General features: G+C 46.0%; 1 protein-coding gene across 1 annotated transcript in view; it reads right to left on the bottom strand.

Moving 5' to 3' along the window:
• LOC123771715 (uncharacterized) overlaps window positions 1-24932 on the bottom strand; it is a 220804-nt gene that overhangs the window by 50119 nt on the left and 145753 nt on the right.

Raw genomic sequence — 24932 nt, 5'->3', positions numbered from 1 at the left:
CCTTGAAATTGGGATAATTGGGATATTTCGAAAACTGCAGTGAAGTTTGTGCAAAATGTGACTCACTGCCACTTTCAGGACTTGGCATATGTTGGGTATAAAAAGTCGTAATTTCAAACTGCGAATACGGGCATAGAGCCAGAATTTCGCTTCAAAATATGGCTCAGGCCTCGAAATTGGGATGTTTAGGATATTTTGAAAATTGCAGGGGAGTTTGTACAAAATGTGACTCACTGCCGCTATCAGTACTTGGCATATGTTGGGTATAATAAGTCGTAATTTCAAACTGCGAATACGTGCAGAGAGCCAGAATTTGGCTCCTAAATATGGTTCAGGCCTCGAAATTGCGAAGTTTGGGATATTTTGAAAACTGCAGGGGAGTTTGTTCAAAATGTGACTCACTGCCGCTTTCAGTACTTGGCATATGTTGGGTATAAAAAGTCGTAATTTCAAACTGCGAATACGTGCATAGAGCCAGAATTTGGCTCCTAAATATGGCTCAGACATCGAAATTGGAATGTTTGATATAATTTGTAAACTGCAGGGAGGTTTGGGACAAATATGACCAAACGCCGCTTTCATTACTTGGCAAATGGTCCGTATAAAAAGTCGTACCTTCAAACTGCGAATACGTGCAGAGAGCCAGAGTTTGGCTCCAAAATATGGCTCAGGCCTCGAAATTCAGTTATTTGGGATATTTTGTAAATTGCAGGGAGGTTTGGGACAACTGTGAGCAAACACCGCTTTCAGTACTTCGCATATGTTGGGTATAAAAAAGTCGTAATTTCAAACTGCGAATACGTGCAGAAAGCCATAATTTGGCTCCAAAATATGGTTCAGGCCTCGAAATTGGGATGTTGGGGATATTTTGAAAACTGCGGGAGGGTTTGGGACATATATGACCAAACGCCACTTTCAGTACTTCGCATATGTTGGGTATAAAAAAAGGCGTAATTTCAAACTGCGAATACGTGCAGAGAGCCAAAATTTAGCTCCAAAATGTGGCTCAGGCCTCGAAATTTTGATGTTTGGGATATTTTGAAAACTGCAGGGGAGTTTGTTCAAAATGTGACTCACTGCCGCTTTCAGTACTTGGCATATGTTGGGTATAATAAGTCGTAATTTCAAACTGCGAATACGTGCAGAGAGCCAGAATTTTGCTCCAAAATATGGTTCAGGCCTCGAAATTGCGAAGTTTGGGATATTTTGAAAACTGCAGGGGAGTTTGTGCAAAATGTGACTCACTGCTGCTTTCAGTACTTGGCATATGTTGGGTATAAAAATTCGTAATTTCAAACTGCGAATACGTGCATAGAGCCAGAATTTGGCTCCTAAATATGGCTCAGACATCGAAATTGGGATGTTTGGGATATTTTGAAAACTGCGGGGGGCTTTGGGACAAATATGACCAAACGCCGCTTTCATTACCTTGCATATGTTTCGTATAAAAAGTCGTAATATCAAACTGCGAATACGTGCATAGAGCCAGAATTTGGCTCCAAAATATGGCCCAGACATCGAAATTGGGATGTTTGATATATTTTGTAAACTGCAGGGAGGTTTAGGACAAATATGACTAAACGCCGCTTTCATTACTTGGCAAATGTTCCGTATAAAAAGTCGTAACTTCAAACTGCAAATACGTGCAGAGAGCCAGAATTTGGCTCCAAAATGGCTGAGGCCTCGAAATTCAGTTGTTTGGGATATTTTGTAAACTGTAGGGAGGTTTGGGACAAATGTGAGTAAACGCCGCTTTCAGTACTTCGCATATGTTGGGTATAAAAAAGTCGTATTTTCATACTGCGAATACGTGCAGAGAGCCGGAATTTGGCTCAAAAATATGGCTCAGGCCTCGAAATTGGGATGTTTGGGATATTTTGAAAACTGCGAGAGGGTTTGGGACAAATATGACGAAACGCCGCTTTCATTACTTTGCATATGTTTCGTATAAAAAGTCGTAATTTCAAACAGCGAATACGTGCAGAGAGCCAGAACTTGACTCCAAATATGGTTCAGGCCTCGAAATTGGGATATTTGGGATATTTCGAAAACTGCAGGGGGGTTTGGGACAAATATGACCAAACGCCGCTTTCAGTACTTCGCATATGTTGGGTATAAAAAAATCGTAATTTCAAACTGCGAATACGTGCAGAGAGCCAGAATTTGGCTCCAAAATATGGCTCAGGCCTCGAAATTGGGATGTTTGGGATATTTTGAAAACTGCAGGGGAGTTTGATCAAAATGTGACTAATTGCCGCTTTCAGTACTTGGCATATGTTGGGTATAATAAGTCGTAATTTCAATTGCGAATACGTGCAGAGAGCAAGAATTTGGCTCCAAAATATGGTTCAGGCCTCGAAATTGGGATATTTGGGATATTTTGAAAACTGCAGGGGAGTTTGTGCAAAATGTGACTCACTGCCGCTATCAGTACTTGGCAAATGTTAGGTATAAAAATTCGTAATATCAAACTGGGAATACATGCAGAGAGCCAGAATTTGGCTCCAAAATATTGCTCAGGCTTTGAAATTGGAATAATTGGGATATTTCGAAAACTGCAGGGAAGTTTGTGCAAAATGTGACTCACTGCCACTTTCAGGACTTGGCATATGTTGGGTATAAAAAGTCGTAATTTCATATTGCGAATGTGTGCATAGAGCCAGAATTTGTCTCCAAAATATGGCTCAGCCCTCGAAATTGGGATGTTTGGGATATTTTGAAAACTGCTGAGGGCTTTGGGACAAATATGACCAAACGCCCCTTTCATTACTTTGCATATGTTTCGTATAAAAATCGTAATATCAAACTGCGAATACGTGCATAGAGCCAGAATTTTGCTCCAAAATATGGCCCAGGCTTCGAAATTGGGATATTTGTGATATTTTGAAAACTGCAGGGAGCTTTGGGACATATGTAACAAACGCCGCTTTCATTACTTGGCATATGTTCCATATAAAAAGATATAATTTCAAACTGCGAATACGTGCATAGAGCCAGAATTTGGCTCCAAAATATGGCTCAGACCTCGAAATTGGGATGTTTATGATATTTTGAAAACTGCAGGGGACTTTGTACAAAATGTGACTCACTGCCGCTATCAGTACTTGGCATATGTTGGGTATAAAAATTTGTAATTTCAAACTGCGAATACGTGCAGAGAGCCAGAATTTGGCTCCAAAATATTGCTCAGGCTTAGAAATTGGGATATTTGGGATATTTCGAAAACTGCAGGGGAGTTTGTGCAAAATATGACTCATTGCCGCTTTCAGTACTTGGCATATGTTGGGTATAATAAATCGTAATTTCAAACTGCGAATACGTGCAGAGAGCCAGAATTTGGCTCCAAAATATGGTTCAGGCCTCGAAATTGGGAAGTTTGGGATATTTTGAAAACTGCAGGGGAGTTTGTGCAAAATGTGACTCACTGCCGCTTTCAGTACTTGGCATATGTTGGGTAAAAAAAGTCGTAATTTCAAACTGCGAATACGTGCATAGAGCCAGAATTTGGCTCCAAAATATGGCTAAGGCATCGAAATTGGGCTGTTTGATATATTTTGTAAACTGCAGGGAGGTTTGGGACAAATATGACCAAACACCGCTTTCATTACTTGGCAAATGTTCTGAATAAAAAGGCGTAATTTCAAACTGCAAATACGTGATGAGAGCAAAAATTTAGCTCCAAAATGTGGCTCAGGCCTCGAAATTGGGATGTTTGGGATATTTTAAAAACTGCAGGGGAGTTTGTGCAAAATGTGATTCACAGCCGCTATCAGTACATGGCATATGTTGGGTATAAAAAGTCGTAATTTTAAACTGTGAATACGTGCAGAGATCCTGAATTTGGCTCCAAAACATGGCTCAGGCCTCGAAATTGGGATGTTTCGGATATTTTGAAAACTGCAGGGGAGTTTGTGCAAAATGTGACTCACAGCCGCTATCAGTACATGGCATATGTTGGGTATAAAAAGTCGTAATTTCAAACTACGAATACGTGCATAGAGCCAGAATTTGGTTCCAAAATATGGCTCAGGCCTCGAAATATGGTTGTTTGGGATATTTTCAAAACTGCAGGGAGGTTTGGGACAAATGTGACCAAACGCCGCTTTCAGTATTTCGCATATGTTGGGTATAAAAAAGTCGTAATATCAAACTGGGAATACATGCAGAGAGCCAGAAGTTGGCTCCAAAATATTGCCCAGGCCTTGAAATTGGGATAATTGGGATATTTCGAAAACTGCAGGGAAGTTTGTTCAAAATGTGACTCACTGCCACTTTCAGTACTTGGCATATGTTGGGTATAAAAAGTCGTAATTTCAAACTGCGAATACGTGCATAGAGCCAGAATTTCGCTTCAAAATATGGCTCAGGCCTCGAAATTGGGATGTTTAGGATATTTTGAAAACTGCAGGGGAGTTTGTACAAAATGTGACTCACTGCCGCTATCAGTTATTGGCATCTGTTGGGTATAATAAGTCGTAATTTCAAACTGCGAATACGTGCAGAGAGCCAGAAATTGGCTCCAAAATATTGCTCAGGCCTAGAAATTGGGATATTTTGGATATTTCGAAAACTGCAGGGGAGTTTGTGCAAAATGTGACTCATTGCCTCTTTCAGTACTTGGCATATGTTGGGTATAATGAGTCGTAATATCAAACTGCGAATACGTGCATAGAGCCAGAATTTTGCTCCAAAATATGGCTTAGGCTTCGAAATTGGGATATTTGTGATATTTTGAAAACTGCAGGGAGCTTTGGGACAAATGTAACCAAACGCCGCTTTCATTACTTGGCATATGTTCCGTATAAAATGTCGTAATTTCAAAATGCGAATACGTGCATAGAGCCAGAATTTGGCTTCAAAATATGGCTCACGCCTCGAAAATGGGATGTTTAGGATATTTTGAAAACTTCAGGGGAGTTTGTACAAAATTTGACTCACTGCCGCTAACAGTATTTGGCATATGTTGGGTATAATAAGTCGTAATTTCAAACTGCAAATACGTGCAGAGAGCCAGAAATTGGCACCAAAATATTGCTCAGGCCTAGAAATTGCGATATTTTGGATATTTCGAAAACTGCAGGGGAGTTTGTGCAAATGTGACTCATTGCCACTTTCAGTACTTGGCATATGTTGGGTATAATAAGTCGTAATTTCAAACTGCGAATACGTGCAGAGAGCCAGAATTTGGCTCCAAAATATGGTTCAGGCCTCGAAATTGGGAAGTTTGGGATATTTTGAAAACTGCAGGGGAGTTTGTGCAAAACGTTACTCACTGCCGCTTTCAGTACTTGGCATATGTTGGGTATAAAAAGTCGTAATTTCAAACTGCGAATACGTGCATAGAACCAGAATTTGGCTCCAAAATATGGCTCAGACATCGAAATTGGGATGTTTGATATATTTTGTAAACTGCAGGGAGGTTTGGGACAAATATGACCAAACGCCGCTTTCATTACTTGGCAAATGTTCCGTATAAAAAGTCGTAACTTCAAACTGCGAATAAGTGCAGAGAGCCAGAATTTGGCTCCAAAATATGGCTCAGGCCTCGAAACTGGGATGTTTGGGATATTTTGAAAACTGGGGGAGGGTTTGGGACAAATATGACCAAACGCCGCTTTCATTACTTTGCATATGTTTCGTATAAAAATTCGTAATTTCAAACAGCGAATACGTTCAGAGAGCCAGAACTTGACTCCAAATATGGCTCAGGCCTCGACATTGGGATGTTTGGGATATTTTGAAAACTGCAGGGGAGTTTGATCAAAATGTGACTAATTGCCGCTTTCAGTACTTGGCAAAAGTTGGGTATAATAAGTCGTAATTTCAAACTGCGAATACATGCAGAGAGCAAGAATTTGGCTCCAAAATATGGTTCAGGCCTCGAAATTGGGATATTTGGGATATTTTGAAAACTGCAGTGGGAGGTTGTGCAAAATGTGACTCACTGCCGCTTTCAGTACTTGGCGTATGTTGGGTATAATAAGTCGTAATTTCAAACTGCGAATACGTGCAGATAGCCAGAATTTGGCTCTAAAATATGGCTCAGGCCTCGATATTGGGATGTTTGGGATATTTTGAAAACTGCAGAGGGGATTGGGACAAATGTGACCAAACGACGCTTTCAGCACTTGGCATATGTTGGGTATAAAAAAATCGTAATTTCGTACTGCGAATACGTGCAGAGAGCCAGAATTTGGCTCCAAAATATGGCTCAGGCCTCGAAATTGGGATATTTATGATATTTTGAAAACTGCAGGGGAGTTTGTGCAAAATGTAACTCACTGCCGCTTTCAGGACTTGGCATATGTTGGGAATAAAAAGTTGTAATATCAAACAGCGAATACGTGCAGAGAGTAAGAATTTGGCTCCAAAATATAGCTCAGGCCTCGATATTGGGATGTTTGGGATATTTTGAAAACTGCATGGGAGTTTGTGCAAAATGTTACCAAACGCCGCTTTCAGTACTTCGCATATGTTGGGTATAAAAAATTCGTAATTTCAAACTGCGAATACGTGCAGAGAGCCAGAATTTGGCTCCAAAATATGGCTAAGGCCTTGAGAATGGGATGTTTGGGATATTTTGAAAACTGCAGGGGAGTTTGTGCAAAATGTGACTCACTGCTGCTTTCAGTACTTGGCATATGTTGGGTATACAAGTCGTAATTTCAAACTGCGAATAAGTGCAGAGAGCCAGAATTTGGCTCCAAAATATGGCTCAGGCCTCGAAATTGGGATGTTTGGGATACTTTGAAAACTGCAGGGGGATTGGGACAAATGTGACCAAACGCCGCTTTCAGTACTTCGCATATGTTGGGTATAAAAAAGTCGCAATTTCAATCTGCGAATACGTGCAGAGAGCCAGAATTTGGCTCCAAAATATGGCACAGGCCTCGAAATTGGGATACTTGGCATATTTCGAAAACTTCATGGGAGTTTGTGCAAAATGTGACTCACTTCCGCTTTCAGGACTTGACATATGTTTCGTATAAAAAGTCGTAATTTCAAACAGCGAATACGTGCAGAGAGCCAGAATTTGGCTCTAAAATGTGGCTCAGGCCTCGAAATTGGGATGTTTGGGATATTATGAAAACTGCAGGAGAGATTGTGCAAAATGTGACTCACTGCCGCTATCAGTACTTGGCATATGTTGGGTATAAAAAAGTCGTAATTTCAAACTGCGAATAGGTGCAGAGAGCCAGAATTTGGCTCCAAAATATGGTTCAGGCCTTGAAATTGGGATGTTTGGGATATTTTGAAAACTGCAGGGGAGTTTGTGCAAAATGTGACTCACTGCCGCTATCAGTACTTGGCAAATGTTGGGTATAAAAAGTCGTAATTTCATATTGCGAATATGTGCATAGAACCAGAATTTGGCTCCAAAATATGGCTCAGGCCTCGAAATTGGGATGTTTGGGATATTTTGAAAACTGCAGGGGGCTTTGGGACAAATATGACCAAACGCCGCTTTCATTACTTTGCATATGTTTCGTATAAAAATCGTAATATCAAACTGCGAATACGTGCATAGAGCCAGTATTTTGCTCCAAAATATGGCCCAGGCTTCGAAATTGGGATATTTGTGATATTTTGAAAACTGCAGGGAGCTTTGGGACAAATTTAACCAAACGCCGCTTACATTACTTGGCATATGTTCCGTATAAAAAGTCGTAATTTCAAACTGCGAATACGTGCATAGAGCCAGAATTTGGCTCCAAAATATGGCTCAGGCCTCGAAATTGGGATGTTTATGATATTTTGAAAACTGCGAGGGAGTTTGTTCAAAATGTGACTCACTGCCGCTATCAGTACTTGGCATATGATGGGTATAAAAATTTGTAATTTCAAACTGCGAATACGTGCAGAGAGCCAGAATTTGGCTCCAAAATATTGCTCAGGCCTAGAAATTGGGATATTTGGGATATTTCGAAAACTGCAGGGGAGTTTGTGCAAAATATGACTCATTGCCGCTTTCAGTACTTGGCATTTGTTGGGTATAATAAGTCGTAATTTCAAACTGCGAATACGTGCAGAGAGCCAGAATTTGGCTCCAAAATATGGTTCAGGCCTCGAAATTGGGAAGTTTGGGATATTTTGAAAACTGCAGGGGAGTTTGTGCAAAACGTTACTCACTGCCGCTTTCAGTACTTGGCATATGTTGGGTATAAAAAGTCGTAATTTCAAACTGCGAATACGTGCATAGAACCAGAATTTGGCTCCAAAATATGGCTCAGACATCGAAATTGGGATGTTTGATATATTTTGTAAACTGCAGGGAGGTTTGGGACAAATATGACCAAACGCCGCTTTCATTACTTGGCAAATGTTCCGTATAAAAAGTCGTAACTTCAAACTGCGAATAAGTGCAGAGAGCCAGAATTTGGCTCCAAAATATGGCTCAGGCCTCGAAACTGGGATGTTTGGGATATTTTGAAAACTGGGGGAGGGTTTGGGACAAATATGACCAAACGCCGCTTTCATTACTTTGCATATGTTTCGTATAAAAATTCGTAATTTCAAACAGCGAATACGTTCAGAGAGCCAGAACTTGACTCCAAATATGGCTCAGGCCTCGACATTGGGATGTTTGGGATATTTTGAAAACTGCAGGGGAGTTTGATCAAAATGTGACTAATTGCCGCTTTCAGTACTTGGCATAAGTTGGGTATAATAAGTCGTAATTTCAAACTGCGAATACATGCAGAGAGCAAGAATTTGGCTCCAAAATATGGTTCAGGCCTCGAAATTGGGATATTTGGGATATTTTGAAAACTGCAGTGGGAGGTTGTGCAAAATGTGACTCACTGCCGCTTTCAGTACTTGGCGTATGTTGGGTATAATAAGTCGTAATTTCAAACTGCAAATACGTGCAGATAGCCAGAATTTGGCTCTAAAATATGGCTCAGGCCTCGATATTGGGATGTTTGGGATATTTTGAAAACTGCAGAGGGGATTGGGACAAATGTGACCAAACGACGCTTTCAGCACTTGGCATATGTTGGGTATAAAAAAATCGTAATTTCGTACTGCGAATACGTGCAGAGAGCCAGAATTTGGCTCCAAAATATGGCTCAGGCCTCGAAATTGGGATATTTATGATATTTTGAAAACTGCAGGGGAGTTTGTGCAAAATGTAACTCACTGCCGCTTTCAGGACTTGGCATATGTTGGGAATAAAAAGTTGTAATATCAAACAGCGAATACGTGCAGAGAGCAAGAATTTGGCTCCAAAATATAGCTCAGGCCTCGATATTGGGATGTTTGGGATATTTTGAAAACTGCATGGGAGTTTGTGCAAAATGTTACCAAACGCCGCTTTCAGTACTTCGCATATGTTGGGTATAAAAAATTCGTAATTTCAAACTGCGAATACGTGCAGAGAGCCAGAATTTGGCTCCAAAATATGGCTAAGGCCTTGAGAATGGGATGTTTGGGATATTTTGAAAACTGCAGGGGAGTTTGTGCAAAATGTGACTCACTGCTGCTTTCAGTACTTGGCATATGTTGGGTATACAAGTCGTAATTTCAAACTGCGAATAAGTGCAGAGAGCCAGAATTTGGCTCCAAAATATGGCTCAGGCCTCGAAATTGGGATGTTTGGGATACTTTGAAAACTGCAGGGGGGATTGGGACAAATGTGACCAAACGCCGCTTTCAGTACTTCGCATATGTTGGGTATAAAAAAGTCGCAATTTCAATCTGCGAATACGTGCAGAGAGCCAGAATTTGGCTCCAAAATATGGCACAGGCCTCGAAATTGGGATACTTGGCATATTTCGAAAACTGCATGGGAGTTTGTGCAAAATGTGACTCACTTCCGCTTTCAGGACTTGACATATGTTTCGTATAAAAAGTCGTAATTTCAAACAGCGAATACGTGCAGAGAGCCAGAATTTGGCTCTAAAATGTGGCTCAGGCCTCGAAATTGGGATGTTTGGGATATTATGAAAACTGCAGGAGAGATTGTGCAAATGTGACTCACTGCCGCTATCAGTACTTGGCATATGTTGGGTATAAAAAAGTCGTAATTTCAAACTGCGAATAGGTGCAGAGAGCCAGAATTTGGCTCCAAAATATGGTTCAGGCCTTGAAATTGGGATGTTTGGGATATTTTGAAAACTGCAGGGGAGTTTGTGCAAAATGTGACTCACTGCCGCTATCAGTACTTGGCAAATGTTGGGTATAAAAAGTCGTAATTTCATATTGCGAATATGTGCATAGAACCAGAATTTGGCTCCAAAATATGGCTCAGGCCTCGAAATTGGGATGTTTGGGATATTTTGAAAACTGCAGGGGGCTTTGGGACAAATATGACCAAACGCCGCTTTCATTACTTTGCATATGTTTCGTATAAAAATCGTAATATCAAACTGCGAATACGTGCATAGAGCCAGTATTTTGCTCCAAAATATGGCCCAGGCTTCGAAATTGGGATATTTGTGATATTTTGAAAACTGCAGGGAGCTTTGGGACAAATTTAACCAAACGCCGCTTACATTACTTGGCATATGTTCCGTATAAAAAGTCGTAATTTCAAACTGCGAATACGTGCATAGAGCCAGAATTTGGCTCCAAAATATGGCTCAGGCCTCGAAATTGGGATGTTTATGATATTTTGAAAACTGCGAGGGAGTTTGTTCAAAATGTGACTCACTGCCGCTATCAGTACTTGGCATATGATGGGTATAAAAATTTGTAATTTCAAACTGCGAATACGTGCAGAGAGCCAGAATTTGGCTCCAAAATATTGCTCAGGCCTAGAAATTGGGATATTTGGGATATTTCGAAAACTGCAGGGGAGTTTGTGCAAAATATGACTCATTGCCGCTTTCAGTACTTGGCATTTGTTGGGTATAATAAGTCGTAATTTCAAACTGCGAATACGTGCAGAGAGCCAGAATTTGGCTCCAAAATATGGTTCAGGCCTCGAAATTGGGAAGTTTGGGATATTTTGAAAACTGCAGGGGAGTTTGTGCAAAATGTGACTCACTGCCGCTTTCAGTACTTGGCAAATGTTGGGTATAAAAATTCGTAATTTCAAACTGCGAATACGTGCATAGAGCCAGAATTTGGCTCCAAAATATGGCTCAGGCATCTAAATTGGGCTGTTTGATATATTTTGTAAACTGAAGGGAGGTTTGGGACAAATATGACCAAACGCCGCTTTCATTTCTTGGCAAATGTTCCGTATCAAAAGTCGTAACTTCAAACTGCGAATACGTGCAGAGAGCCAGAATTTGGCTCCAAATTATGGCTCAGGCCTCGAAATTCAGTTTTTTGGGATATTTGGTAAATTGCAGGGAGGTTTGGGACAAATGTGAGCAAACGCCGCTTTCAGTACTTCGCATATGATGGGTATAAAAAAGTCGTAACCCAGCAAACAATTTTAGGTTGCCACAACATATCTGGAAAGTATTTGAAAGTATTGGAAACGTTTGTTTTATCGTATCAGATACGATATTGTGTGTGGACTTAAATAGGTTTCCAAAACTTATAACCAAGACATATGTATCTAACACTAATTTGAGATGTTGTGGCAACTTTACACTCCTAACATGAGTCATTCATAATCCATTCATATACCAATATGAATCTCTTATGAAAGGTTTGAGCCAATAATCTGAACCCTTTTCACATCTTTGTGTTTAAAGTTAAATTTCTTGAAATTAAATTATATTTTATATTATATTATTTTTATTATATTTTATATTATATTATTATTTTCAATTTAAATATTAAAACCAATTGAAGGGTAAAAAAAATCTAATAATTTATATTTCTTTTATTATTTACTAACAATTATAATTATTTACTAACGGAGAGAGGGGAGGCTGTACGGCAGAGAGTGGCGGCTGTGGCGGACAGTGGCGGCTGTGGCGGACAGTGGCGGCGGTGGCGGATAGTGGCGGCGGGCGGACAGTGGCGGCGGGCGGACAGTGGCGGTGGCGGGCGGACAGTGGTGGCGGCGGGCGGACAGTGGTGGCGGCGGGCGGACAGTGGTGGCGGCGGACAGTGGCGGAGGTGGCGGATAGTGGCGGCTGTGGCGGATAGTGGCGGCGGGCGGACCGTGGTGGCTTTGGCGGCGGTGGTGGACAGTGGCGGCGGCGGTGGTGGACAGTGGCGGCGGGCGGACAGTGGCGGCGGCGGGCGGACAGTGGCGGCGGCGGGCGGACAGTGGCGGCGGCGGGCGGACAGTGGCGGCGGCGGGCGGACAGTGGAGGCGGCGGGCGGACAGTGGTGGCGGCGGGCGGACAGTGGTGGCGGCGGGCGGACAGTGGTGGCGGCGGGCGGACAGTGGTGGCGGCGGGCGGACAGTGGTGGCGGCGGGCGGACAGTGGTGGCGGCGGGCGGACAGTGGTGGCGGTGGCAGACAGTGGTGGCGGTGGCAGACAGTGGTGGCGGTGGCGGACAGTGGTGGCGGTGGCGGACAGTGGTGGCGGTGGCGGATAGTGGAAGCGGGCGGACAGTGGCGGCGGTGGCGGATAGTGGCGGCGGGCGGACAGTGGCGTCGGGCGGACAGTGGCGGCGGTGGCGGATAGTGGCGGCGGGCGGACAGTGGCGGCGGGCGGACAGTGGCGGCGGTGGCGGATAGTGGCGGCGGGCGGACAGTGGCGGCGGGCGGACAGTGGCGGCGGGCGGACAGTGGCGGCGGGCGGACAGTGGTGGCTGTGGCGGATAGTGGCGGCGGGCGGACCGTGGCGGCTTTGGCGGCGGTGGTGGACAGTGGCGGCGGGCGGACAGTGGCGGCGGCGGGCGGACAGTGGCGGCGGCGGGTGGACAGTGGCGCGGCGGCGCGAACAGTGGCGGCGGCGGGCGGACAGTGGTGGCGGCGGGCGGACAGTGGAGGCGGCGGGCGGACAGTGGAGGCGGCGGGCGGACAGTGGAGGCGGCGGGCGGACAGTGGCGGCGGTGGCGGACAGTGGCAGCGGTGGCGGACAGTGGCGGCGGTGGCGGACACTGGCGGCTGTGTCTGGCGGTGGTGGCGGGCGGTGGCGGGTGGCGGCGTCTGTGATGAGTGGTGGCGGCTGGCGGTGGTGGGTGGTGGCGGCGGCGGTGGTGGTGGGTGGTGGTGGGCGGCGGTGATGGGTGGTGGCGGCGGCGGTGGTGGTGGGTGGTGGTGGCGGCGGCGGTGGTGGGTGGTGGTGGCGGCGGCGGTGATGGGTGGTGGCGGCGGCGGTGGTGGTGGGTGGTGGTGGCGGCGGCGGTGGTGGGTGGTGGTGGCGGCGGCGGTGATGGGTGGTGGCGGCGGTGGTGGTGGGTGGTGGTGGCGGCGGCGGCTGTGGTGGTGGGTGGTGGTGGTGGGTGGTGGCGGCGGCGGGTGGCGGTGGTGGGTGGCTGGTGGCGGGTGGCGGCTGGTGGTGGGTGGTGGCGGCGGGTGGCGGCTGGTGGTGGGTGGTGGCGGCGGGTGGTGAGTGGCGGTGGTGGGTGGCGGTGGCTGGTGGTGGCGGGTGGCGGCTGGTGGTGGGTGGTGGCGGTGGCGGCTGGTGGTGGGTGGTGGCGGCGGGTGGTGAGTGGCGGTGGTGGGTGGCTGTGGCTGGTGCGGCTGGTGGCGGGTGGTGGCGGGTGGCGGCTGGTGGTGGGTGGTGGCGGGAGGCGGCTGGTACTGGTGGGTGGTGGCGGGTGGCGGCTGGTGGTGGGTGGCGGGTGGCGGCGGGTGGTGGGTGGTGGCGGCGGGTGGTGGGTGGTGGCGGCGGGTGGTGAGTGGCGGTGGTGGGTGGCGGTGGCTGGTGGCGGGTGGCGGCTGGTGGTGGGTGGTGGCGGGTGGCGGCTGGTGGTGGGTGGTGGCGGGTGGTGGCGGGTGGCGGCTGGTGGTGGGTGGTGGCGGCGGCGGCGGTGATGGGTGGTGGCGGCGGCGGTGGTGGTGGGTGGTGGTGGCGGCGGCGGTGGTGGTTGTTGGTGGTGACGGCGGCGTGATGGGTGGTGGCGGTGGTGGTGGTGGTTGGTGGTGGCGGGCGGCTGGTGGTGGTGGGTGGTGGTGGTGGGTGGTGGCGGCGGGTGGCGGTGGTGGGTGGCGGTGGCTGGTGGCGGCTGGTGGTGGGTGGTGGCGGCGGGTGGTGAGTGGCGGTGGTGGGTGGCGGTGGCTGGTGGCGGGTGGCGGCTGGTGGCGGGTGGTGGCGGGTGGCGGCTGGTGGTGGGTGGTGGCGGCTGGTGGTGGGTGGTGGCGGCTGGTGGTGGCGGCTGGTGGTGGGTGGTGGCGGCGGTGATGGGTGGTGGCGGCGGTGGTGGTGGTGGGTGGTGGTGGCGGCGGCGGTGATGGGTGGTGGCGGCGGCGGTGGTGGTGGGTGGTGGTGGCGGCGGCGGTGATGGGTGGTGGCGGCGGTGGTGGTGGGTGGTGGTGGCGGCGGCGGCGGCGGCTGGTGGTGGTGGGTGGTGGTGGCGGCGGCGGCTGGTGGTGGTGGTGGTGGTGGTGGTGGGTGGTGGCGGCGGGTGGCGGTGGTGGGTGGCGGTGGCTGGTGGTGGCTGGTGGTGGGTGGTGGCGGCGGGTGGTGAGTGGCGGTGGCTGGTGGCGGGTGGCGGGTGGTGGCGGGTGGCGGCTGGTGGTGGCGGCTGGTGGTGGGTGGTGGCGGGTGGCGGCTGGTGGTGGGGGGCGGGTGGCGGGTGGTGGCGGCGGGTGGTGAGTGGCGGTGGTGGGTGGCGGTGGCTTGTGGCGGGTGGCGGCTGGTGGTGGGTGGTGGCGGGTGGCGGCTGGTGGTGGGTGGTGGCGGGTGGCGGCTGGTGGTGGGTGGCGGCTGGTGGCGGGTGGCGGCTGGTGGTGGGTGGTGGCGGCTGGTGGTGGGTGGTGGCGGGTGGCGGCTGGTGGTGGCGGCTGGTGGTGGGTGGTGGCGGCGGTGATGGGTGGTGGCGGCGGTGGTGGTGGTGGGTGGTGGTGGCGGCGGCGGTGATGGGTGGTGGCGGCGGCGGTGGTGGTGGGTGGTGGTGGCGGCGGCGGTGATGGGTGGTGGCGGCGGTGGTGGTGGGTGGTGGTGGCGGCGGCGGCTGGTGGTGGTGGGTGGTGGTGGCGGCGGCGGCTGGTGGTGGTGGGTGGTGGTGGTGGTGGTGGCGGCGGGTGGCGGAGGTGGGTGGCGGTGGCTGGTGGTGGCTGGTGGTGGGTGGTGGCGGCGGGTGGTGAGTGGCGGTGGCTGGTGGGTGGTGGCGGCTGGTGGGTGGTGGCGGGTGGCGGCTGGTGGTGGGGGGCGGGTGGCGGGTGGTGGCGGCGGGTGGTGAGTGGCGGTGGTGGATGGCGGTGGCTTGTGGCGGGTGGCGGCTGGTGGTGGGTGGTGGCGGGTGGCGGCTGGTGGTGGGTGGCGGCTGGTGGTGGGTGGCGGGTGGCGGCGGGTGGCGGCTGGCGGGTGGCGGCGGGTGCGGCGGGTGGTGGCGGGTGGTGGGTGGCGGGTGGCGGCGGGTGGCGGCTGGTGGTGGGTGGTGGCGGGTGGCGGCTGGTGGTGGGTGGTGGTGGTGGTGGCGGGTGGTGGCGGGTGGCGGCTGGTGGTGGGCGGCGGGTGGCGGCGGGTGGTGGGTGGCGGGTGGCGGCGGGTGGCGGCTGGTGGCGGGTGGCGGCTGGTGGTGGGTGGCGGCGGGTGGCGGCTGGTGGTGGGTGGCGGTGGGTGGTGGCGGCTGGTGGTGGGTGGCGGCTGGTGGTGGGTGGTGGCGGGTGGCGGCTGGTGGCGGCTGGTGGTGGGTGGCGGCTGGTGGTGGGTGTGGTGTGGTGGTAGGTGGTGGTGGTTGGCGGGTGGCGGCTGGTGGTGGGCGGCGGGTGGCGGCTGGTGGTGGGCGGCGGGTGGCGGCTGGTGGTGGCCAGCTGGGACACACCCTTCACCACTGAAGGTCTGAGAACAACTAACCATATGTCTCTCTCACCCACCAGCCCAATGTTGCCAGTTCGCGCTCTCAAAATGTTTCCTTCAAAGATTGTATATTATCTTTGAACAACAAGTTTGATTATCAAGGAAATAATGCATATATTATTGTCACATTAATACTGTGCAATATCTTATTACATTCCTGCTAAATAATTATAATTTGAAACAGGACAAAAATCCAACATATATATAAAAACCAACATTAGAGATCACGAGGCCTAGGCCTCGCCTGTGACCACACATCCTGCCTCCCTGGCCTGCTACTCTCTCACACCTCACACTCTTAACTCTCTCATAATCACTCTCACTCTCTTACTCTGTCACTCTTACTCTCTGTCACTCTTACTCTCTGTCACTCTTACTCTCTGTTACTCTTACTCTGTCACTCTTACTCTGTCACTCTTACACTCTGTCACTCTTACTCTCTGTCACTCTTACTCTCTGTCACTCTTACTCTCTGTCACTCTTACTCTGTCACTCTTACTCTCTGTCACTCTTACTCTGTCACTCTTACTCTCTGTCACTCTTACTCTCTGTCACTCTTACTCTCTGTCACTCTTACTCTCTGTCACTCTTACTCTCTGTCACTCTTACTCTCTGTCACTCTTACTCTCTGTCACTCTTACTCTCTGTCACTCATACTCTCTGTCACTCTTACTCTCTGTCACTCTTACTCTGTCACTCTTACTCTCTGTCACTCTTACTCTCTGTCACTCTTACTCTCTGTCACTCTTACTCTGTCACTCTTACTCTGTCACTCTTACTCTGTCACTCTTACTCTCTGTCACTCTTACTCTCTGTCACTCTTACTCTCTGTCACTCTTACTCTCTGTCACTCTTACTCTGTCACTCTTACTCTCTGTCACTCTTACTCTCTGTCACTCTTACTCTGTCACTCTTACTCTCTGTCACTCTTACTCTCTGTCACTCTTACTCTCTGTCACTCTTACTATCTGTCACTCTTACACTGTCATTCTTACTCACTCTCAGTCACCCTTACCCATTCATACTCACTCTCTCTCTTACTCTCATACTCTTACTCTCAATTACTCTTACTCTCAATTACTCTTACTCTCAATCACTCTTACTCCCAATCACTCCTACTCCCAATCACTCCTACTCTCAATCACTCCTACTCTCATTCTTACTCTTACTCCTACTCCCAATCACTCTTACTCTCAATCACTCTTATTCTCATTCTTACTCTTACTCTCACTCTTACTCCCAATCACTCTTACTCCCAATCACTCTTACTCTCAATCACTCTTACTCTCAATCACTCTTACTCTCATTCTTACTCTTACTCACTCTTACTCTCAATCACTCTTATTCTCATTCTTACTCCTACTCTCAATCACTCTTACTCTCAATCACTCTTACTCCCAATCACTCTTACTCTCAATCACTCTTACTCTCAATCACTCTTACTCTCAATCACTCTTACTCTCATTCTTACTCTTACTCACTCTTACTCTCAATCACTCTTATTCTTATTCCTACTCCCAATCACTCTTACTCCCAATCACTCTTACTCTCAATCACTCTTACTCCCAATCACTCTTACTCTCAATCACTCTTACTCTCAATCACTTTTACTCTCAATCACTCTTACTCTCAATCACTCTTACTCTCACTAACTCTCAATCACTCTTACTCTCACTCTAACTCTCAATCACTCTTTCGCACTATTACTCACTCTTTCTCTCAGTCATCCTTACTCACTCTCATACTCACTCTTACTCTGTCACTCTTACTCTCTGTCACTCTTACTCTCTGTCACTCTTACTCTCTGTCACTCTTACTCTCTGTCACTCTTACTCTCTGTCACTCTTACTCTCTATCACTCTTACTCTGTCATTCTTACTCTGTCACTCTTACTCACTCTCAGTCACCCTTACCCATTCATACTCACTCTCTCACTCTTACTCTCATACTCTTACTCTCAATCACTCCTACTCTCATTCTTACTCTTACTCTTACTCCCAATCACTCATACTCTCAATCACTCTTATTCTCATTCTTACTCTTACTCTCACTCTTACTCCCAATCACTCTTACTCCCAATCACTCTTACTCTCAATCACTCTTACTCTCAATCACTCTTACTCTCAATCACTCTTACTCTCACTAACTCTCAATCACTCTTACTCTCACTCTAACTCTCAATCACTCTTACTCTCATACTCACTCTTACTCTCAATCACTTTACTCTCACTCTTACTCATTCTGTCACCCTTACTCTCACTCTTACTCACTCTGTCACTCTTACTCACTCTCAGTCACTCTTATACTCACTCTTACTCACACTTACACACTCTCTGGTACTCTCACTCACCTTCAGTCACTCTTACTCACTCTTACCCACTCTCGCTCACTCTTACTCACTCTAGTTAATAAGAACACGCCAATATAAGACAACAAAACGTTTTCAGATTCTTTCTCACCACTTTCCAGCAACTTTTATAATTTATATAAATTATCTTAGGGAATAATACATAAATTATATATTTAAACATGATATTAGTGTTTAGTGGAATGCATAAGGAGTCAAATTGTGTTAAAAAGAGCGATTTTTAGAAAATTTGGAAAACTACTTTTTTCTGTTCATATTATAACTAAATGGATTTTAAAGGTTTCACTCAGCCAATATATATCATTCACAATTTATTAATGAATTTTACAAAAAAACACCATAAATTTTATATTTAAACATGTAAAAATTATTTGTTTTACATTTGGAAGAAAAATAATTGTAGAAAAACTATTGATAATTAAACCTTTGTGTTTGGATTTTTTGAGTAAAAGTTTCTCAAAGGCTCTCCTGCACCATTCTCAATGCAAATCATTCCCACACCTATGGGAAGAGATAGGCGAACGTTGTGTAGATGATTTGTGTTTGCTGGGAATTTCAAACTGCGAATACGTGCAGAGAGCCAGAATTTGTCTCCAAAATATGGCTCAGGCCTCGAAATTGGGATGTTTGGGATATTTTGAAAACTGCGGGAGGGTTTGGGACAAATATGCCCAAACGCCACTTTCAGTACTTCGCATATGTTGGGTATAAAAAAAGGCGTAATTTCAAACTGCGAATACGTGCATAGAGCCAGAATTTGGCTTAAAAATATGGCTCAGGCCTCGAAATTGGGATGTTTAGGATATTTTGAAAACTTCAGGGGAGTTTGTACAAAATTTGACTAACTGCCGCTATCAGTACTTGGCATATGTTGGGTATAATAAGTCGTAATTTCAAACTGCGAATACGTGCAGAGAGCCAGAAATTGGCTCCAAAATATTGCTCAGGTCTAGAAATTGGGATATTTTGGATATTTCGAAAACTGCAGGGAGTTTGTGCAAAATGTGACTCATTGCCGCTTTCAGTACTTGGCATATGTTGGGTATAATAAGTCGTAATATCAAACTGCGAATACGTGCATAGAGCCAGAATTTTGCTCCAAAATATGGCTCAGGCTTCGAAATTGGGATATTTGTGATATTTTGAAAACTGCAGGGAGCTTTGGGACAAATGTAACCAAACGCCGCTTTCATTACTTGGCATATGTTCCGTATAAAATGTCGTAATTTCAAACTGCGAATACGTGCATAGAGCCAGAATTTGGCTTCAAAATATGGCTCACGCCTCGAAATTGGGATGTTTAGGATATTTTGAAAACTTCAGGGGAGTTTGTACAAAATTTGACTCACTGCCGCTATCAGTACTTGGCATATGTTGGGTATAATAAGTCGTAATTTCAAACTGCGAATACGTGCAGAGAGCCAGAAATTGGCCCCAAAATATTGCTCAGGCCTAGAAATTGGGATATTTTGGATATTTCGAAAACTGCAGGGGAGTTTGTGCAAAATGTGACTCATTGCCGCTTTCAGTACTTGACATATGTTGGGTATAATAAGTCGTAATTTCAAACTGTGGATACGTGCAGAGAGCCAGAATTTGGCTCCAAAATATGGTTCAGGCCTCGAAATTGGGAAGTTTGGGATATTTTGAAAACTGCAGGGGAGTTTGTGCAAAACGTGACTCACTGCCGCTTTCAGTACTTGGCATATGTTGGGTATAAAAAGTCGTAATTTCAAACTGCGAATACGTGCATAGAACCAGAATTTGGCTCCAAAATATGGCTCAGACATCGAAATTGGGATGTTTGATATATTTTGTAAACTGCAGGGAGGTTTGGGACAAATATGACCAAACGCCGCTTTCATTACTTGGCAAATGTTCCGTATAAAAAGTCGTAACTTCAAACTGCGAATAAGTGCAGAGAGCCAGAACTTGACTCCAAATATGGCTCAGGCCTTGAAATTGGGATATTTGGGATATTTCGAAAACTGCAGGGGAGTTTGGGACAAATATGACCAAATGCCGCTTTCAGTACTTCGCATATGTTGGGTATAAAAAAATCGTAATTTCAAACTGCGAATACGTGCAGAGAGCCAGAATTTGGCTCCAAAATATGGCTCAGGCCTCGAAATTGGGATGTTTGGGATATTTTGAAAACTGCAGGGGAGTTTGATCAAAATGTGACTAATTGCCGCTTTCAGTACTTGGCATATGTTGGGTATAATAAGTCGTAATTTCAAACTGCGAATACATGCAGAGAGCAAGAATTTGGCTCCAAAATATGGTTCAGGCCTCGAAATTGGGATATTTGGGATATTTTGAAAACTGCAGTGGGAGTTTGTGCAAAATGTGACTCACTGCCGCTTTCAGTACTTGGCGTATGTTGGGTATAATAAGTCGTAATTTCAAACTGCGAATACGTGCAGATAGCCAGAATTTGGCTCCAAATATGGCTCAGGCCTCGAAATTGGGTTATTTATGATATTTTGAAAACTGCAGGGGAGTTTGTGCAAAATGTAACTCACTGCCGCTTTCAGGACTTGGCACATGTTGGGAATAAAAAGTCGTAATATCAAACAGCGAATACGTGCAGAGAGCAAGAATTTGGCTCCAAAATATAGCTCAGGCCTCGATATTGGGATGTTTGGGATATTTTGAAAACTGCAGGGGAGTTTGTGCAAAATGTTACCAAACGCCGCTTTCAGTACTTCGCATATGTTGGGTATAAAAAATTCGTAATTTCAAACTGTGAATACGTGCAGAGAGCCAGAATTTGGCTCCAAAATATGGCTCAGGCCTTGAAATTGGGATGTTTGGGATATTTTGAAAACTGCAGGGGAGTTTGTTCAAAATGTGACTCACTGCTGCTCTCAGTACTTGGCATATGTTGGGTATACAAGTCGTAATTTCAAACTGCGAATAAGTGCAGAGAGCCAGAATTTGGCTCCAAAATATGGCTCAGGCCTCGAAATTGGGATGTTTGGGATACTTTGAAAACTGCAGGGGGGATTGGGACAAATGTGACCAAATGCCGCTTTCAGTACTTCGCATATGTTGGGTATAAAAAAGTCGCAATTTCAATCTGCGAATACGTGCAGAGAGCCAGAATTTGGCTCCAAAATATGGCACAGGCCTCGAAATTGGGATACTTGGCACATTTCGAAAACTGCATGGGAGTTTGTTCAAAATGTGACTCACTTCCGCTTTTAGGACTTGACATATGTTTCATATAAAAAGTCGTAATTTCAAACTGCGAATAGGTGCAGAGAGCCAGAATTTGGCTCCAAAATATGGTTCAGGCCTTGAAATTGGGATGTTTGGGATATTTTGAAAACTGCAGGGGAGTTTGTGCAAAATGTGACTCACTGCCGCTATCAGTACTTGGCAAATGTTCCGTATAAAAAGTCGTGATTTCAAACTGCGAATACGTGTATAGAGCCAGAATTTGGCTCCAAAATATGGCTCAGGCTCGAAATTGGGATGTTTATGATATTTTGAAAACTGCAGGGGAGTTTTGTTCAAAATGTGACTCACTGCCGCTATCAGTACTTGGCATATGATGGGTATAAAAATTTGTAATTTCAAACTGCGAATACGTGCAGAGAGCCAGAATTTGGCTCCAAAATATGGTTCAGGCCTCGAATTTGGGAAGTTTGGGATATTTTGAAAACTGCAGGGGAGTTTGTGCAAAATGTGACTCACTGCCGCTTTCAGTACTTGGCAAATGTTGGGTATAAAAATTCGTAATTTCAAACTGCGAATACGTGCATAGAGCCAGAATTTGGCTCCAAAATATGGCTCAGGCATCGAAATGGGGCTGTTTGATATATTTTGTAAACTGAAGGGAAGTTTGGGACAAATATGACCAAACGCCGCGCTTTCATTTCTTGGCAAATGTTCCGTATAAAAAGTCGTAACTTCAAACTGCGAATACGTGCAGAGAGCCAGAATTTGGCTCCAAATTATGGCTCAGGCCTCGAAATTCAGTTATTTGAGATATTTGGTAAATTGCAGGGAGGTTTGGGACAAATGTGAGCAAACGCCGCTTTCAGTACTTCGCATATGATGGGTGCAAAAAAGTCGTAATTTCAAACTGCGAATACGTGCAGAGAGCCAGAATTTGGCTCCAAAATATGGCTCAGGCCTCGAAATTGGGATGTTTGGGATATTTTGAAAACTGCGGGAGGGTTTGGGACAAATGTGAGCAAACGCCACTTTCAGTACTTCGCATACGTTGGGTATAAAAAAAGGCGTAATTTCAAACTGCGAATACGTGCAGAGAGCCAAAATTTAGCTCCAAAATGTGGATCAGGCCTCGAAATTGGGATGTTTGGGATATTTTCAAAACTGCAGGGGAGTTTGTGCAAAATGTGACTCACTGCCGCTTTCAGGACTTGGCATATGTTGGGTATAAAAAGTCGTAATTTCAAACTACGAATACGTACATAGAGCCAGAATTTGGCTCCAAAATATGGCTCAGGCCTCGAAATTGGGTTGTTTGGGATATTTTGAAAACTGCTGGGAGGTTTGGGACAAATGTGACCAAACGCTGCTTTCAGTACTTCGCATATGTCGGGTATAAAAATGTCGTAATATCAAACTGGGAATACATGCAGAGAGCCAGAATTGGCTCCAAATATTGCTCAGGCCTTGAAATTGGGATAATTGGGATATTTCGAAAACTGCAGGGAAGTTTGTGCAAAATGTGACTCACTGCCACTTTCAGGACTTGGCATATGTTGGGTATAAAAAGTCGTAATTTCATATTGCGAATATGTGCATAGAGCTAGAATTTGGCTCCAAAATATGGCTCAGGCCTCGAAATTGGGATGTTTTGGGATATTTTGAAAACTGAGTTGGGCTTTGGGACAAATATGACCAAACGACGCTTTCATTACTTTGCATATGTTTCGTAAAAAAAGTCGTAATATCAAACTGCGAATACGTGCATAGAGCCAGAATTTTGCTCCAAACTATGGCTCACGCTTCGAAATTGGGATATTTATAATTTTTTGAAAACTGCAGGGAGCTTTGGGACAAATGTAACCAAACGCAGCTTTCATTACTTGGCATATGTTCCGTTTAAAATGTCGTAATTTCAAACTGCGAATACGTGCATAGAGCCAGAATTTGGCTTCAAAATATGGCTCAGGCCTCGAAATTGGGATGTTTAGGATATTTTGAAAACTTCAGGGGAGTTTGTACAAAATTTGACTCACTGCCGCTATCAGTACTTGGCATATGATGGGTATAAAAATTTGTAATTTCAAACTGCGAATACGTGCAGAGAGCCAGAATTGGCTCCAAAATATTGCTCAGGCCTAGAAATTGGGATGTTTGGGATATTTTGAAAACTGCGGGAGGGTTTGGGACATATATGACCAAACGCCACTTTCAATACTTCGCATATGTTGGGTATAAAAAAAAACGTAATTTCAAACTGCGAATACGTGCAGAGAGCCAAAATTTAGCTCCAAATTGTGGCTCAGGCCTCGAAATTGGGATGTTGGGATATTTTCAAAACTGCAGGGGAGTTTGTGCAAAATGTGACTCAAAGCCGCTATCAGTACTTGGCATATGTTGGGTATAAAAAGTCGTAATTTCAAACTGCGAATACGTGCAGAGAGCCTGAATTTGGCTCCAAAACATGGCTCAGGCCTCGAAATTGGGATGTTTGGGATATTTTGAAAACTGCAGGGGAGTTTGTGCAAAATGTGACTCACTGCCGCTTTCAGGACTTGGCATATGTTGGGTATAAAAAGTCGTAATTTCGTATTGCGAATATGTGCATAGAGCCAGAATTTGGCTCCAAAATATGGCTCAGGCCTCGTAATTGGGATGTTTGGGATATTTGAAAACTGCAGGGGAGTTTGTGCAAAATGTGACTCACTGCCGCTATCAGTACTTGGCATATGTTGGGTATAAAAATTCGTAATATCAAACTGGGAATACGTGCAGAGAACCAGAATTTGGCTCCAAAATATGGCTCAGGACTCGAAATTGGGATGTTTGGGATATTTTGAAAACTGCGGGGGGCTTTGGGACAAATATGACCAAACGCCGCTTTCATTACTTTGCATATGTTTCGTAAAAAAAAGTCGTAATATCAAACTGCGAATACGTGCATAGAGCCAGAATTTTGCTCCAAAATATGGCTCAGGCTTCGAAATTGGGATATTTGTGATATTTTGAAAACTGCAGGGAGCTTTGGGACAAATTTAACCAAACGCCGCTTTCATTACTTGGCATATGTTCCGTATAAAATATCGTAATTTCAAACTGCGAATACGTGCATAGAGCCAGAATTTGGCTTCAAAATATGGCTCAGACCTCGAAATTGGGATGTTTAGGATATTTTGAAAACTTCAGGCGAGTTTGTACAAAAAGTGACTCACTGCCGCTATCAGTACTTGGCATATGTTGGGTATAAAAATTCGTAATTTCAAACTGCGAATACGTGCAGAGAGCCAGAAATTGGCTCCAAAATATTGCTCAGGCCTAGAAATTGGGATATTTTGGATATTTCGAAAACTGCAGGGGAGTTTGTGCAAAATGTGACTCATTGCCGCTTTCAGTACTTGGCATATGTTGGGTATAATAAGTCGTAATTTCAAATTGCGAATACGTGCAGAGAACCAGAATTTGGCTCCAAATATGGTTCAAGCCTCGAAATTGGGAAGTTTGGGATATTTTGAAAACTGCAGGGGAGTTTGTGCAAAATGTGACTCACTGCCGCTTTCAGT

Source organism: Procambarus clarkii, chromosome 14, assembly GCF_040958095.1.
Source record: "Procambarus clarkii isolate CNS0578487 chromosome 14, FALCON_Pclarkii_2.0, whole genome shotgun sequence".
Taxonomy (NCBI): domain Eukaryota; kingdom Metazoa; phylum Arthropoda; class Malacostraca; order Decapoda; family Cambaridae; genus Procambarus; species Procambarus clarkii.
The sequence above is the reverse complement of the archived record's forward strand: the minus strand, read 5'-3'. Positions and strand labels throughout refer to the sequence as shown.